Here is a 14,357-nt window from a genome sequence, read left to right on the forward strand (position 1 = left end):
TGCTGTCACCAGGAGCTGAGTGCATTGTGCTCCCATTGGTGCCAGTTCAACAAGAGATGCGGGATCTGGTATCAAATTCAAGCAAAATCCCTAGCCACACAACCAACAGCATTTCCACAATTTTTTAAAAACCAAATTTTGTCTTTACATAAGAAAAGCTTAAAAAGTGGTTTGTGACATAGTCTGCATATGTTTAGAGGGGAAAGCATAGGATTAATGTGCCTGACAATTTGTTTTACATAACTGTGGTAGCAATTACAATGCCACCCACAGGCGGCTATTAGGTAAAATGGCTTTGCCCCTTCTCCCAAGTAGTTTTTTGCTAAAATAAATGGAGGATGCTGTGACACTAGCAGAACAGGTGCCAGCTCATGCCAGATCCACAGGCCAATTCACTTGTGTATTAGTATAGATCAAAGTGACTGTTAAATGTATATGACTGTATTTTGTGTTTGAACATCATAAAAACAAGTGGGTTGTTACTTGAATTGTCTCCACATATCTGTATCCCATTATAATGTAGTAGCAAACATTTACATTGTTTCTACCCCATAACTAAATAATCCAACAAATGAGAAAGAAGCCACGTGGAATGCAAATGAAGAACTTCAACACAGAAGAGCTAATTTCAGAAAAGAGCTATTTTCAAAGCAAGTAGTCATTGTGTGTCAGGGCCACCCAGAGGATTCAGGGGGGCCTGGGGCAAAGCAATTTTGGGGGGCCCTTCCATAAAAAAAAAGTTGCAAAACTATAGAATATTATATTCTCGTGGGAGCCCCTGCAGGGCCTGGGGCAAATTGCCCCATTTGCGCGCCCCCCCTCCCCCCTCCGGGCGGCCCTTTTGTGTGTGATGGTCACAGGTCAAACACTCAAATTGCATTCCTCACTATCCATCATCAAAGGAAAAGCCCACGTGAGTAGTGACACTGTCAGCTTGTTTTCTGTGAGAAGAAGCTATAAGTATGGATTCAAGGAAAGAGCCTGTATCTCTGAACTCTTTGAGGACTCTTACAGGGAAATGTACCAGATGCAAAGTGGAGATCCCCAGAGACAATCTGGGTACCTAGAAAAGACTTTTGGGAAACTAGCAGTTTATTACTTCACTGCCACCATTTAGAATTACAAACTGACTCACCTGTGCATATATTTTACCTGCTTTAACCTCTCAATACCTCTCATTTCCTTTTCTTAGCTAATAAACCTTTAATTAGTTTACTATAGAATTGGCTACCAGTGTTGCCTTGGGTGTAAGATCTAGGGTGCCCATTGATCTGGGGCAAGTGACTGGTCTCTTGGGACTGGAAGCAACCTAAATGTGATGTGATTTTTGGTGTAAGGAACCATTTTATCACAAAGTCCAGTTTATCTGGGTGGCAAGATAGACTGGAGAGTCTAAGGGGACTGTCTGTGACTCCACGGTAAGACTGTTATAGTGATCCAGGACTTCACATTTGTTACTCATTTGGTGAAATCTAATAATAGAAAACACCACCAGTTTGGGATGTCTGCCTTGTTTTCTGACAGTCTGCCCTGAGGTAGGCAACTCACAGTCGTGAGCCACTCCAGACAGTGTGACAGATGCTTCTGTCATGTATTAATTGTGGCATATTAGTTGTCTCATCACATGCGGAGAATTTGGGATCCTTCAAGCTATTCGTGTATCACTGGAATGAACTGAAAGCTTTAAGCAGAAGTAATTTATACTAAAATCAAGTAAACCAGCCCCCATAAATATGCACCACAGATTTTTTTTGTTAACCTTGTTATTTTATCTTTTCAGTTATCTAGTATGAAACGCAATATAAAACCTGCCTAATGAAGTGCTTTCCAACAAATAGTCATCAAATTATATCTAAAAAAAGGCACTGTCAGTGACATTTCCCATGTTGAGATAGGTAATCATGGCTTACAGTTAGAAAACTACCTTAATTAGCATATCAATTTAGTACTCTAAATTGAGGCTTGCTAATTGGTTTTAGGTAGCCAGCCAATAAATGTGTACAATAGAGAAACAGAATGACACCACCTCTCTCGAGATCTTGTTCCAATGAGTTTGGTATTGTTGAGTTACAAATGAGAGATCTACGTCTTTTCATCGGAAAATGACATGAAGATATGTAAATCTTCTTGTAAGTAAAGCAGCCAAAATAAGATACAAAAGAGCAATTTAAGAAAATACTGGTGTCGATTCTGTAACTGAACGCTGAAATTAGTTTTCCAAATTAAATATAAACATCCTAAACAGTAATCTGGGCCACAATACACACTCTTTAGCCATTTAGGTGCTAAACCATTGCCTAACATTTTCATTGAGTGGCCTGGTTGACTCACTAACCTCTAGTCCCAAGCTAAAGCTGCTAGTGAGAAGGAATTCAGAACTGGAAACAAGCTGCATGACTGGCTGACACACTTAGTTTTTCCTCTTTGTTTTATAAAATAGCATGATGAATCTGCTGAGCAATAATAGGTCAGCAGAGAGCAATGTGATAAATCTGCTGCTGTTACTGCTCTGTTTCCAGACTGGAGTGTGATATGTCAGCCAAGACGGGAAGCTTTATTTGAGAGGACCGTATGAGACAGAGCAATAGTGGTGAAAACAGCTTTTTCTTGATGGCTGCTGAACATGACCTGTGTATGGCTGGGTCTACCTTGGTTGGTTTAAGCATAAATTAAACATGTTGTATATAAGAATATGCAAACAGTGTAAAACAAATTACACCATAATCCACTCCATGATATTAATTTCTGTCTATTAGTGGAAGCTGACCTGCTACAAAAGGCCCATAATCCACAACCACTTGATTAAGAGGCACAGTTGTTTGCCTTTCTTAGCAGTTGGTAAAGTTTCTCTTTTAATACTTAGCTCTAGAATGTTGATAGTACCTGTCATTTCTGTGAAGCCTGCTAGTTAGTTCTCCACTGATACATCCAGTCAACACATACTTTATTTGCAGATTTTACATAACTCTAATTTCCATTAATCCTACGTTTGTTCAACATCAGTTCTACTGTTTTTGCTCTTTAAAGACTGTCAAGAAGAATCTTAGTATCCTAAGCCTAGCTAATTAGATCTGTTTATAAAGATGCCACTTTTCTCTCTCACTTTTTACTGATGTGAAAGATTCTATATTTTAAGCAAGTGATTCTTCACAGATTTAGCGACCCAACCATCATATTACCTCAGCAAAATTAGCCACTTCAATCTCAACTGAGATGATCTGGACATAGTGTTTGTTTTCAACATCATGTAATAACAAGTAACGTATCAAATAATAGCCTTTTTTTCTTTTAAGTATCAGTGTATTTTAAATGTATATATTTCTGAAAATTACCAGTTGAGAGGTTAGAGGACCAAAATCCTACAATGGGTTCTGAGTGAGCAGACCTTTGTGCCCATGTGGAAGTGCACTGACTTCACTGGGGGTCCATATGGGTGCACGGATACACCTGCACTGAAGTCCCAGGAGTCCATTATTTTAGTTTAGTTCATGTTTGAACACTGCATAGAACTCTATGATGTTATTTTTCGTTTTGGAAGCCTTCCTAGAGTTTGTGTAAAACATTTGGAAAATTAAGAATTCTGAATGTCAGCTTTGCATATAAGACCGAAGTGAAAAGGTTTACATTCTTTGCTTATTCTGCAAGAGTGAATGTACACATTGCAAATAGAGATGAAGAGTGTGTACTGCATTGCACTATTTAGCCTTTATACTTTATCTCCTCAAAAGTACATTCATATGCCATTATTTAGAATGTAGTCAAATTTACAGCAAAGAATACTTCTGCCAGATTATTTTCTAATCAGCATCCACAACTCCTCAATCTTGGTGCAAACAGCCTAAATTTGTTGATCCAGGCCAGGCACAGCATTTTCCAAGCAGTTTGTATGTATCTACATTTCGGGGATAGGAATAACTTGATGGGAGTTGATGTATAAGTGGGAGGAGAGTTATTGAGCATTGAGTTTTTTGGCATTTGGCCATTTATACCACAGGATCTGAAGGAGAGCCACCCAAGTTGAGAGACTAAAGTGCAAAAACAAAAAACAAAACAAAAAAACCCACCACCCTAAGTAAGCCTACTTAGCCTGCAGTCCTTCAACAGCAGGGCTAGTTGTCCAGCACATTAGTTAGGGGCTCTGATGTTTTTAACTGAGAAATTTCTGCTTAAACTGAGGATAATAAGAAAGCAACCTCTCTTATTTGAAGCCATACAGATATGACCTGGCACTGTATACTATCATACTAGAGTGTTTTGAGAATTTGAATATATCTACGCTATCCTTTTTTACATATGGGAAAACCAAGAGACAGAGTAATATGCCCAAAGCTATAGAGCGAGTCAATCATATATTAGGATTACTAATATTGGACCCCAATACCAAACGCCAACCCAAAAAACATGCTGCCTCTCTGAAAACCAGTGTGAATATTTTATTGTATTCAAAAATAACGAACCTACAAAAGACCTGTTTTGCAGCTGTAATGGAAGAATGGAAGAACACTCTTGACTTACATCAACAAAGTGCTGTCTAGCATCATTTATTGGTGTGAGATATTTCTTCTGGAAATGAACAGTCCTTTGCCACAAACGGCCTTCAATGTTTACATGCTGCCTCTCTGAAAACCAGTGTGAATATTTTATTGTATTCAAAAATAATGAACCTACAAAAGTCCTGTTTTGCAGCTGTAATGGAAGAATGGAAGAACACTCTTGACTTACATCAACAAAGTGCTGTCTAGCATCATTTATTGGTGTGAGATATTTCTTCTGGAAATGAACAGTCCTTTGCCACAAACGGCCTTCAATGTTTACACAGTTGGATGACCCAATCAGTAGAGAACCTAACAATAGACACCCCTTACATGACACATGGCCCTTGAAACCACAAGCAAGGTCTCAAAGTACCACCCTCTCCACAGATTCCCTCTACCTCTACCATTCAGGAAACCAAGACATCTGCACAAAGTAGTTTTAAATAACTAACTTCACACAAGTGAGAGACTGGAATCTAGGATGGAGAATCAATTACTTATTTTCTGACTCTGCCTTTTTCATTTTCTACTAACGGGTGCAGAAAATATGAATCATTCATAATTAAATTAAATAAACTGAGCCCTCTGCCTGCACTGGGGAAGAACAGTGAACAGAGTCACAATTAGACTCTGCAGTTAAGGTCACTTCATTTCCAGACATAATATTGCTAAATACGCTATTTACCACTAGAGCAAAAAAAGCAAGCAATAAAATGGCTCCAGCTTGATAAACAGAATAGATGTCACCCAGCAATCTCCAATATGTGCCTTTGACCTAACGAACATCTTTTCAAACCAGAAGTGCTCCCTAGAGACCAGCAAACATTTATTGTAATTATTTACTGTCTTCTGAACAGAGCTGCTGTGATCTGTACACACTAAAACTACAATTACTGGATCTGGAAAATACCATAGCAACACTCCATTATGGCCCATACTATTTTGTCATGGTAATGCCCAGAAATTCAAGCTTATTGAACAGCTGAATTGTAAAGGCCGGGCTCTAACATGAAATGATATAGGAGCTTTAAGTTAAGAGTGAGATCTCTATTTTTCTATCTACTCTCTATCTAGTGAGAAAGAAATGAGGACATTAAGAGAATTTATGAACTGGTTGCTTCTTCTGAACACAGCTTCTCCTGATGCTCATTAGCTAAAAGCCTCCGGATTAGGTCAGAAATGATTTCATTCTTAAAGTTTCATAAGTATGAAGGTGGAATTGGGAACTTAAGGGCTGTAGTTCTAGATATTGTCTCTTTTAAAGTCAATTTTTGGTAATCCATAAATGTCCTCAGAAGTATCCTGGCTACAGTTAACCCATCGGGTACTGTATCAGCCATAGGCAAAATCCAATCCACATTGCACTTATGTGGACTCCTACCAAAAGAAGCTCACCCACTGGGCCAAATTTCTGCCTTAAAGTGCACCTGTGAAGAATTTGGCACATTGAATCTGGACGCTAACTCCAGTTTTCACACCTTTGCGTGATACACCGTCCATTCAATAAACAGAGTGTAAATCCAGTTAATGCTGTTGAAAATTATTTATCTAAGAATAATGAATGGATAACACACTTAGATCTTCACACTGGATACACAACCAAGTTCACCAGAAGGAAAATAAATTCTGAAGATTAAAACATATACATTCAATAAAAAGTCAGACTATGACAGTTAAACAGTCGGCTTGACCTTCTAAGTACCTGTTGTAAATTCATCAACATGATTTTGCTGAAGTTTCTGGACCCCCAACAGATCACACATTTGTGATCACAATCATCAGGCTTTATCACCATTTCCATTATCAACTCTTATTTTCGGGTCCTTTTAATGTAGCAGTGCATGCCTTTTGCAGGCTCAAGACTAGGAACACTCCAAAAAGAGTATTTCTGAAAGGTCTTCAGAAAATACTTACTATATGTTTAGGTCTAATTTTTATGTGCGGACAAGGAAAAGTAGAGAAAATGGAGGTTAAGGAAGGTCAAAAAGAAATCCAAGCTTCTCAGTTTTTCCTTGACATATTAACAAGTCTAATCACATATGCTCACTTGTTCAAGTCTTTTTATACCCTGCTATGCATTATGCCTGTATTAGCTAGCATTAATGTGCTGCTTACCTCATCCTAGACTAGACACTTAATAGAGGAGATCTGTAATACAGCGCACAAACTCAATTTATAATCTTAGAGGCTATTGTTTCCATTTGCTAATAACTTTATACAGAGTAAGCAAACAACCCCATAATAAAAAAGCAGACATTTCTTTTGGATGGGAGAATTTTCAGTTAAACTTCTGTCTCTTTCCCTTTTATAAAAGCTTCACAGACCTGTTACAAATTGTATTTAATGTTTGCAAAGCTCTGAAGACTTTTTTATTTAAAGAGGTGTTAAATTCATACATAATAGTCAAACAGTTCCCAGCCATCTATCATCCTGGCTTCCACAACATCATTTGTTGAAGGGCATTCTGAACAGCATTCAGAACACTGGGGAATTTTGATTGGAAGGTGAAGTCAGTTTTCCCCACACTGGAATAATCTATTATATTCTTGGCAAGTTCTCACTTTACAATTTGTATGAAAGAAAAATGATTGTATTATTAAACACTGTCATCACTTTTAATGATAAATATCAACAAGATAAATACTAACACCGATCTGAATTACAACCAAAGCTGGAATAAATTAGTATAAGTGAATGAAGGCTGTAAGGTTCCCTTCACTGTTATAAAAGCATCATTTCTTGGGTGGGATTGGTGCCAGTTTAATTTCTCTCACCCCTTCCACATAATAACACAGAGGAACAGCATGGTCTAGTGGATTGAGCACAGGCTCTAATTTCATTTTTGCAATTAACTGTGTGTCTTAGTCCAATATTCATCTTCTGTTTTCTTCCCCCTCTACAAAAAAAATGGAGATAGTGCTCTTCTCCCGCCTTCACATCTATTTTGGGGGCTAATTAATGTTTGTATGGTGCTCGTCGAATGGAAAGCATAATATAAGTACCAACTATTATTGCTACCACAGTGAAACCTCAATGGAATGCATTAGTTTACAGTTGGGTGATTTACAGTTGGAGCGGCTTGCTTGTTGCGGGGGAGGAAGGAGAAAGGACAATACGCCTTGTAACTAACATATGATGTTAATGACTGAAGCTCTAAGGCCTTGATTCAACAGGAAAGGAAACAGCACATATATTCTGAACAAAACCTATTTTCTTATACTGAGAGAGGACTTTCACAGCCCAAAATGGATATTGTAGCCTGCTGCAATGCAAATAAACTGAATTTACTAGATATACTACATTCAATACACACATTCCTAGGCAACAGCAAAACAGGTGTCCCATTCAGAAAAAACTAAGGCCTTATTAACCATAGATATGAGAATAGTATTCTCAGATCAATGGTTTTATTAATTACTGTTACAAAAAGTTCTTACCTGCTTTATTTCACCAATTATTGTGAATTATTACCTACAAACCGTTCTAATGATTTTACTAAGAAATTGAAGTGTTCACCCCACAGACCAACTTGGTTGGCAAATTCCCTTTAGCTAAAAATATTTGGAGCATGTTACAGACTATATGATGTTATATTCAGTAACCTCTACCCATTAGTATCTGACAACTTTTTGTATTAAAATTAGATCTGGTCTCTCTTTTCAAACACAAAGGAACTGGATTTACAGTATTAAATTTTCCAACTGATGTGATTTACCTGCATGTCTTCTCTCTCCACAAGTACAATTTACAAGTGGAAATGACAAAATGTTGGTGCTCGATTACTTGCAATGCTTTACAACCCTTTGATTTTAATAAGTTTTGTCTGGACCAATGTATTTCACAATTATAAAATCTCTCTGCTACCAGGCTGCATTTTAAAATTTCAAGATCTCTGTATTTTAAGGTTATGTCTACACTGTAATAACACACCAGTGGCTGGCCCAGGTCAGCTGATTCAGGCTCACAGGGCTCAGGCTGTGGGGCTATAAAGTTGCAGTGACATTTGGACTCAGGCTAAAATCTGGGTTTTGGAACCCTCTCCCTTCGCAGAGTCCCTGAGCCCAGGCTCCAGCCCAAGCCCAAATGTCTACACTGCAATTTATTAGCCCTGCAGACTGAACCCTGCAAGCCCATCAGCTGACTCAGGCCAGCGATGGGTGTTTGCCAACAGCCTTGGGGCATGTCTACACTACACTCAATCTGCTGTCTTCATATATTCCAGACCTTCTCAATTTTATCTAATCTGGTTCATCCATTTTTCAGAACCTCGCTGGCTTTGTGAACTGACAAGCTACTATGGGTGACAGAACCTAACAGACACTCTGTTAGCAATCAATTGTGAATTCAGAAGTCTAAATAATCATTCGATCTCATTCAGGTTAGCTTTTTAAAAATAATTTTCTTCTAAGGCATATTACTTCCAGAGAAGTGCTTTGGGTTGGCCTTGGTCATTTAAAATGCTACACAATTGAATATGTTTATGTTGTGTTCTTCGTACAAAAACGTAAGTCCCATGACCATCTCCAGAAGTCACCAATGCATACTGAATGTAGAAACTATCCTCTTACATGCAACCCACAAAAAAGGCTTTTTTAAAAACTGATGGAATTTAGGTTCTGACTTCTCATGTTAAAAAAAATCAATATAATTACAAATTAAAGCTTGTTTTTCTAGTTGTTAAATAGGCTTTTGTGTTTGTTTTTTGCATATGCACACCTCAGTTTGCAACATATTTTTAAGTTTAACATTATTTTTGTTATCCATTTGTTAACTACTGATAGGCTCAACCTCTGGATTTGTCTGGTTGCCACCTCAATTACTTTGACTTCTGGATTTAGTAAGGTGTCCTCCCCCTACATACCTATGCACCGATCCAAGGAATTTGACCATTAACTTTAACAGTGATTCCAATAAAGGTATTTATGTTAGATATGAAATTAGTTGGGATACAAGGTTTAGATTAAGACCTAGGCAATCAAGACAACAGAAGAATGACAATTATGCACACCTGTGCAGCTGATCATGGGACCATTTATCATGAGCATTACCTTAAAACTCTTATCTTCTAAGATAAAGCAAATATTAAATCCATAAGTTCCAAAGCCCCACCTTCCAAAGCAAAAGGCTCCATATGGTTTATGCACCAGTCTATGAGAAACTCATTTTGTGGGATGTTTCACATTCCACTTGAAAGTTTATTCCTCTATATATTCCTGTGGTAATGTCAACCAGATGTGACAAAGAAGCCTGTGAAAAAATCATAAAAATTACAAGCATATTCTAATTCTGAGGTACTGTAAAATCATAGTTTGTTCTCTACCGTTGCACCTTGTAGAGGGCATCTAGGACTACCTGCTCATTTTAGAAAGCTTATCAGCTAATGACTGGTTCTTCATTTTACATTAATTACTTATTAGTGCCAAGACTGAGCACGGCGTTTCAAGGTAAATAGCAAGCCAAGTTCCTTTACCTGATGGTTTTACTGTCTAAAAATAGATGAAAAGCAACTCAAGGAGAACTGCACAGTGAGATTCGTTGAGACAATGATCTAGAAGAGGAAGAAGACACCACTTCATGATATAGCTTCTAGCACAGGACAGAAGAAAAATTGTGTGCAATGTTTTAATTATTAACTAATATTTGGGGGAAAAAAGTAACCAAAGCAAGTTTGCACATTAAACAATGCTCATCACCTCAGATGAGGAGGGATCTAAATAAGAAGAGTCTAAAGCTCTTCCTTCCATGCAATAAGTAATTGAAAATCACTTAAAATTTTATATACATACATGAAATAGCTTTTTTCACTGAATTTAAGTTTCACGTTTTAGACTTGAACTCTTCCTGTTGAATACAAACATTAATCCAAGAAATATGCTGGATCTGGAAAGAATGGTAAACAACTATAGATTGAGAATGAATATTTCACCAGTAAAGCTGGAGGAGAAATAAGAATAGCTAACTAAATATTAATTGAAATTAACAAAGTATTACAGAATATCTATGTGTACAAGACAAAGCTAAATCTGTCGTGCTGATCAAAATGTGTAACTTCTTGACCAAAAAATTCTGCTCATCACATCAAAAATGACTAAATGTATAATGTGTGTTGAAACAGGTATTTCACTGTGCATGAATATTCTTACAGAAAGTAAGCAACATCACATGGAAACGGGGGCCCAGCAAACACAACATCAGGTACTGCCTACTTGTGGGCTACATATATTAGGTCTGATTTTCAGAAGTGCTAGTACCCCAAACTCCAGCTGAAGTCAATGGGAGCTGAGAGTGTTCAGTCAGCACATGATTACATCAGGCTAAGGTCAACAGTAAAAAGAAGCTCTCAAAAACCAAAAATATCTTACAGATTTCTAGGATCCAAAATGAATCTTGTCTTTAGATCAAAGCTCAAATGTTATTTGCCTCTGAAGTTTTATAACACCATAAAAGAATTAGTGGGGAAAGGTTATTTATTTTTAAATAGTCTTCACATAGCACTAAAGCTGTTTTAAAGACTGGGAAAGACCTCTCTTAGACTAACTGGAAAGCTGTGTACTCTATCTTTCACTAAAAAAAATAAGTACATCTTATTAAACTTACGAAAAGTTGCAAGCATCTGATTGGTAATGAAGCATAGAGCCCAGCTTGAAAAGTAACCTGAAATTTCCCTGGAGCTGAAGTTTAATGACCTTTGATTTTTTAGAGGTGAAATGTGGTTTGAGATAAGTGTTAATTACATTCTTTCCAATCTGAGAATTGTAGAGCTAGAAGAAAGCACCAGATTATTAGATATTTCATCTGTCATCTGCAGTAAAGGAGGGGCCACAGACAAGGCATTTATTCAGGCTTTATTGTCATCATTTGTATATAAAAAAAAAGGTGCCCATACTTCCTTTATTTCGGAGGAAGAAATGTAAGGGTCCAAGTATTTAGCAGAAACACTATTTTTTAAAAGCAGTTGCAAGTGTTAAATTCATTGATGTAACTGCTTTCCTACAATTAGTCCATAATAGCCGGTAAGGTCTGTCTAAATATGCATGAGTTAATAGAAAAAAAATGGCCAGAAAGGAAGGAGTAATAGTTCTCAAGTCCTGGTATTATTTCTCAGCTCCTCTGAAGGATGAGGTTATTGATTACTGCAGGTAAACAGCTTCTGGTTTGCCAATATGCATCCCAACACATGGTGAATGAACTTTTAAAATCATCACCAGTTTTCTCCCACCAAGCCAAGCAAAGTAAAGGGTATGGCAGAGGTATGCATCTGTTCCAGCTCTGAAGTCTGCTACTTCAGACATGTTTGCTTTAATATGCAGTCTTTAATATGCATATCAACACTGGAAAGAATTTTCACTTCCCTCTGCCCTCTAAGTTTCCTATAGCTCAAACAAAATAAGAAGAGGTTCTGCTGAAATAAAAAAATATAAACACACACAACTTTAGTCCTACAGGAAACTAACAGGCAACATTTCAACTCACACAGGAACAGTTCCAGGCAGTCATGATTTGTGGAACAAAAATTTTACAACCTCTGTGACCAATTCTGAAAACAAACACTTTCAAGTATCTGTCGAACTACCCAGGGTTATAAGAGGTATGCCCAAGTGTTCACCAGATTGGACCATCTTGTGACACCCGCCATCAATCGCAGTTGCTACCAACACCAGTCTTAATAAATAAGATCAAATTGCCAACTCTCATGGAGTTATCACCCGGCTGGTTTTTTTGTATTTTTTTGGTAAAGTTGAGTTGGATGGCTTGTCATACTTTTTCTTAGGGTCCAAAAACCTGCTTTGTGTCTGTGTGTGTTTGAAATAAGCAGCTGATACACAATGATTGGGCTTTCATGAATGTGTGTGGTTTGTATATTTAAACAGAAGCTCTGCAACCTTATATGCTACAGACATCTTAGCCCTACTGTTATGTAAGTTAGAGTTACAGGCATGGATTGATTATGGTGAGCTGAACTAGTAACTTACTTGGTCACAAATCTAGCAGGTTGTCTATGTTCTAACTTCTACTAAGAGGATGAGCAAAGTGATTTGGTAGTCCAGTGGGCTAACCTGTGTCAAACTGTGGCAGCCCACACAGTACATGTTTGAGTACTGTGCATAACTAAAAAGATAAATAGAAAACTGAACCAGTATTATCATCTTTCCCTTTTTCTTCCATCTTCCTTTATTTTCTTCTCATTTTGTCTGAGCTCCATTGAAGTCTTGTCACTCTTACTCCTATCAGGGCCGGTGCAAGGATATTTTGCACCCTAGGTGAAACTTCCACCTTGCACCCCCCTTCCCCCTCCCCGCTCCCTCTCCCCCTGGAGCATTGCTTATTATAAACTTTCAAAAATGAATACTGCATAATGTGGCATTCTTCATGTATACCTCCTTCCTTCATTCTTTCATATAAAAATCTACTACATTTTATTCTACTGTTAGAATATCCAATTACTGTTATTAATAAAATTTATAAAATTAGAATGGTGGATACTCCGTCATACAACAACTGACAATATCATTATGACAAATTTCAACAACCTACCCATGCATATTCGCACATGATAAACATATATACACTCAAATACTTAACATACACCCACAACTGACACAAAGTATTAGCAAAATGATGCAGCAGCAATTGCCAGAGTCTTAGATCTGAAACAACTCAACAAATATAGTTAGCCTCAGTCGACAACCTCCGAAAACTAGTAAACTTAGCATTCTAAACAGCCTGTCAGAACAGGTAATGGCTATGCACGATGAGAAAAATGACGTCATTGCCGCTTTGTACCGTAGCAGTACGCTCGTGCCCGCAATGCAGAGCTGGCGTAGGCTATAGCTGTAATGTACGAGAGAAGAACGATAAGTTAAAATGCAAGTTCAATGACGTTTCTCTTTTCTTTATTCATTCGCTTTCCAGCAATAGTGTAAAAAAAATGGGGGGCACCGCTTTTTGCCACCCCTAAATCTTGGTGTCCTAGCCGGCTGCCTAGTTCGCCTAGTGGTTACACCAGCCCTGCTCCTATTCCCTCTTCACTTTTGCCTCACTTCTGATATTCCCCTTCCTTGCTGTCTTAATTGTTCTCTTTTCTTGTACGTTCATACCAGCCACTGAAAAAGAATGTCAGACCCATGCCCCCTTCATTTAAGTGTTTTACCCAGAGACCTATTGCAAGTGAAATTGATTAATTTTGCTGGACTCCAGTGAATTTAGCTCACAGCAGGAAAGTAAGAAAAAGCACCTCTGAATTTTACTGTGGGTAGATTCAGAGCAGTTGTGCAAAAATCAGATACCAATGTTATCTGTCCCGTTTCCTTAAGTATAAAAAGGGTAAAAAAAAAATAATAAAAAAATCTTTCATCCACATTCATCCCAATGGTTAGGTTGCTGCTCTGGTTATTCCTGCACCACTGAAACGTGTAGCAAAACTGGCCTATTACTTTTGAAAGCAGCAATAATGATAAATTGTTACTGTATCTAGGGTACATGTTTCACTTTAAACATTATTTCAATTTCATGCTTGTACCTTTAAGAGAAAAGACTGCTTTCTGGCTAAGCACAGTTTGAGAGGATAGATCCCAACTACTACCAGTGACTGAGACCCTGGGATCACACCTGCATACCTCACTGGACTGATGAGACTCCTTATTCACTAACATTTATAAAACATTCCGAGGCGAATCACTATAGAAGTGTCAAATTCATACTCAACTAGACCTCTTAGATAATTACCCCACAAGCTTTATAAAAGTACATCTATTAGCCTAGTTTTCAAGGACGGTAAACAGCTTGATTATCTGAATAATCAAAGGAACATACTTTTGAATA

The 14,357-nt window shown here is 37.7% G+C and overlaps 1 protein-coding gene across 3 annotated transcripts in view; it reads right to left on the reverse strand.

The window, feature by feature from the left end:
• The window catches only part of SLIT3 (slit guidance ligand 3), a 781,907-nt gene that overhangs the window by 676,079 nt on the left and 91,471 nt on the right, over positions 1 to 14,357 (reverse strand). The gene's annotated exons all lie outside the window — the stretch shown is intronic.

The sequence above is a fragment of the Mauremys reevesii genome, linkage group 8 (assembly GCF_016161935.1).
Source record: "Mauremys reevesii isolate NIE-2019 linkage group 8, ASM1616193v1, whole genome shotgun sequence".
NCBI lineage: Eukaryota > Metazoa > Chordata > Testudines > Geoemydidae > Mauremys > Mauremys reevesii.